This window comes from Euphorbia lathyris, chromosome 8, assembly GCF_963576675.1.
Source record: "Euphorbia lathyris chromosome 8, ddEupLath1.1, whole genome shotgun sequence".
NCBI classification, from domain to species: Eukaryota; Viridiplantae; Streptophyta; class Magnoliopsida; order Malpighiales; family Euphorbiaceae; genus Euphorbia; species Euphorbia lathyris.
Window position 1 is genome coordinate 87,463,633 of NC_088917.1, and position 4,404 is coordinate 87,468,036.

General features: G+C 34.2%; 1 non-coding gene across 1 annotated transcript; it reads right to left on the reverse strand.

Moving 5' to 3' along the window:
• Window positions 1-1,667: 1,667 nt before the first annotated feature.
• LOC136204389 (small nucleolar RNA R71) lies at window positions 1,668-1,774 on the reverse strand. Its single transcript, XR_010675231.1, has one exon. It is a non-coding gene; the product is annotated as a small nucleolar RNA R71 (small nucleolar RNA).
• Window positions 1,775-4,404: the final 2,630 nt, after the last annotated feature.

The window sequence follows — 4,404 nt, forward strand, 5'->3', positions numbered from 1 at the left end:
GTAGAACTAATGTCTAAGTTCTAAGCAAAAATAGTTCGAGAGTTAGAAAATTAGATTCTGTACAAAACAAGATGAGGTACACATATTGTTTATAGTTTAATTACAACTCAGTAGCGTTTAGACATTGTTCCAGTTTTAGTTTGCATCATGGTAGTGGCCGACCGAATCCCTATTACGAAGTTACAACGAGAAGATTGAGTAGAGTGTTCACCCCTGAGCCTGACAACCTCTAAGGAAACCCAAGGAAAGGACTGATCAGCCGTTCACTTGCACGCCCTCGAAGAACTCGATGCTCCATGTTCTCTGTAAACTTGTATCAATTTATATTTCATCTAATAAAGTCCGTTCTATTCGATAAATCGTTATGCAGCACTTATGGTAACCAATCCACTAAAGTGATGCTGGTGTTTTCATTAATACGTAGTTAAATTCAAAATCATTACAAGGAAACTTTGTTGAACACTTAGGCAAATTATCATCTCGAAAGAGTTTTAATTTGATTAAGGGCAACTATCCCGAAAGGGTTTTGTCGCGTTCAAAGCCAATTAATTAGAGGTTCCGTCATTTATTTCATCATCATAATTTATACAAAGTTTAAGTTGTTTTCTTTGCTTAATGCAAATGAATACGTTCATTTGTTTTTCTAAAAGTTCTAAATGTTCCTGTTTTGTAAAATTCATCCCTAAATCAGAAAACTTTTCTAACAATCGATATATTCTAATATAAAATCTTATTCCAGCATTTTCAAATACTCAAAGTCTACAAACTCAATTAAACAATTATTTTTTCTAAATTTAATTAGACAAATTTCACTTTTCATTTACATTTAATAGTAAATCTAACAAGTTCGAAATTAATAAATTCAAAAATAAGTTTTTCGTTAAAAAACGTATCCCTGTGGGATCGATATTTTTATTACTACAAGCGAAACCGTGCACTTGCGGAAATCGCTCAACAAGTTTTTGGCGCCGTTGCCGAGGATACGCCAAAATTTTTGACAAAATTTTTATTTTTCGTATTTTATTTTCGAATCTAGGTTTCTACATTATTTTTATACAACTTTTATATTTTATTTATTTTCAGTTTATATAACATATTTGTTTTCAATTTTGTTTTGAAGGTAGTTTGGCTCGTGTAACAATTTCAAGTTCATGCGCAGTTCGCGAAGTTCGGGCACGCCACCAGACCCTCTTGATCCGGAAATTGAAAGAACACTTAAGAAAAACAACAAAAACAACAAAAACAAAAACCAAACACCCTTAAAAACCAAAGTATTCCAGCCAGAAAATATGGCCGATCCACCGACACTTATGGATTATGCTAGGCCAGGAATGGCCGGTGTAACTAATAGTGTAGTTAGACTTCGTATAAACGCAAATCAATTTGAAATTAGGCCTGCTTTGCTTAATATGTTGCAAAACAACGTAACGTTTTACGGATTACCTAACGAAAACCCTAATGCCCATTTGACAAATTTCTTAGAAATTTGTGACACTTTTAAAATTACTGATGTAACAGCCGAAGCAATCAAACTTCGCCTCTTTCCTTCCACTTTGAAGGATAAGGAAAAAATTTGGTTAACTTCTATGCCTACTACAACATTTGAAACTTGGGACCAATTAGCCCAAGCGTTTTTATCAAAATATTTTCCCTTAGCAAAAACCGCAAGGGTCATCAAAGAGTTGACATCTTTTACCCAAAATGATAATGAAACTCTTTATGAAGCTTGGGAACGTTTTAAAGAACTTCAACGTTTATGCCCACACCACCAACTGCCAGATGCACTTTTAATGCAGACATTCTATAATGGATTAAATCGTACGACTAGAGGTTCATTAGATGCTATGTCTGGAGGGTTATTTATGAAGAAGACGTCCGTCCAAGCAAGAGAACTTTTGGAGGAAATGGCAATCAACAGCAGTATGTGGCCCGCAGAGCGTGGACATATACCAATGGCGAAACCATCATCCTCAGGTACATCATCAGTTAAAGGTATAATGAATCTTGATCCAGTTGCGATGTTACAAACCCAATTTTCTGCCTTATCACACAAAATTGATAAGTTTATGGCACCGTGCGATCCTAATGATCCGATCCAGACAGACATTGATTACGAAAGTATGAATGAGATAGAACAGGTAAATTTTGTCCAAGGACAAAACCAAACTACTAATCCTTATTCTAATACTTATAATCCTGGATGGAGAAATCATCCTAACTTTAATTGGAAAGATAGTAATAATAATAAAAATACAAATGCTAATCAATATCGTGTAAATAATTATCAAAATCAAACAAGAGATACGATTAGCACTTTATCTTCAAAAATCGACAAATTTATAGATGCTATGAATGGAAAGGTAAGTAATCAAGACGATGGTTTTAAACGGATCGAAAGTAAATTCGATCAGCTTATCAAAAACCAATCATCTAGCATCCATAATTTGGAGGTTCAAATTGGACAACTTGCTAAATCAATTCCATCCCGCAAAGAGGGAAGTCTTCCCAGCCAAACGGAAGAAAATCCGAAAGAGCATGTTAAGGCTATCACTCTTCGCTCAGGGAAAAACTACTTAGGTCCGGAAATGCCCGAAAATTCAACTTTACCTAGAAATGATTTACCAAAATCCAAAGAAGATACATTAAAACAAAAAGATACACCAATTGACTCTAGTACGAAACCTTTTGTACCAAAACCACCTTTTCCACACAGGGTCCGAAATAAGGACCATGATAACCAACTTTTATCATTTTTAGATAAACTTAAAAATTTGCATATAAATTTAACATTCATGGATGCAATTACGCAAATTCCTAACTATGGAAAATTCTTGAAAGATTTAATTTCGAAAAAGATTAGTTGGGAAGGAATTTCATCCATTTCACTTTCTGAAGATTGTAGTTCGATAGTATCAAGCAAATTACCTACTAAACTCAAAGATCCCGGATGCTTTACCATTCTGTGTAAATTGGGAAATATGGAATTCCCAAGTTGTCTTTGTGATTTAGGAGCTAGTATAAACTTGATGCCATTGTCTATTTTTGAAAAATTAGGTTTAGAAGAAGACATCAAACGTACCAATATGGTTTTGCAATTAGCGGATCAATCCACTATAAGACCATATGGTATAATTGAAGACGTTTTAGTGAAAGTTGACAAATTTATTTTTCCTACTGATTTTGTTATCTTAGATTTTGCTTATGATGTTAATTGTCCGCTAATCTTTGGTAGACCGTTCATGAACACGGGACGTGCTCTAGTTGATGTGTCGGAAGGAAAAGTAGTTTTAAGAATAGGTGACGATAAGATCGAGTTCGATATGAATCAAGCGATGAAATATCCTATGGAGGATTTCGCCTGTATGAAGCTTGATTTAGTTGAAGAATGTGTTAATGACATTGTTCAAAGAGAAGAAATAATAGAACCTATAATGGGTGAAGAATTAGAAGATAAGGACTCAGAGCCTTTGATTCGAGAAGATGGACCAGTTCCGCCTTCGGTAGTAGTTCCACCTAAATTAGAACTTAAAGAATTACCAAACCATCTGAGATACACTTTCCTAGGCGGAAGTGATACTCTACCTATAATCATCTCTAACAAATTAACAGAAAATCAAGAAGAAAAATTGAAAGAAGTTGTTAGAAATAGAATAGGAAGTATGGGATGGCAGATTTCAGATTTAAAAGGAATTAATCCTAGTATTGTAATGCATAGGATTCACTTAGAAGAAGATAAGCCACCTAAAGCGGATAGACAAAGACGTTTAAATCCGAATATGAAAGAAGTAGTCAAAAATGAGATTACTAAACTCTTAGACAATGGAATCATTTATCCTATTTCGGATAGTGAATGGGTTAGTCCAATCCATTATGTACCCAAAAAGGGAGGCATAACTGTAGTAAGGAATGATGAAGGTGAATTAATACCTACGTGAACCACCACTGGTTGGAGGGTTTGTATAGATTATAGGAACCTAAATAAGGCAACTAGGAAAGATCATTTTCCTTTACCTTTCATCGATCAAATGATCGAAAGGATAGCCGGTCATGCATTTTATTGTTTTCTTGATGGCTATTCCGGATTCTTTCAAATATATATTTACACGGATGACCAAGATAAAACAACCTTCACATGTCCTTATGGAACATTTGCATATAGGAGAATGCCTTTTGGTCTATGTATTGCACCAGCAACTTTTCAACGTTGTATGACTGCAATTTTTAATGATTTCATCGAAGATATCATGGAAGTATTTATGGATGATTTTTCAGTTTATGGAGATTCTTTTGATGCATGTTTAAAAAACTTAGATAAAGTTCTTTCTAGATGCGAAGAAACGAATTTAGTATTAAATTGAGAAAAATGTCATTTCATGGTTGACGAAGGAATTGTTTTAGGTCATA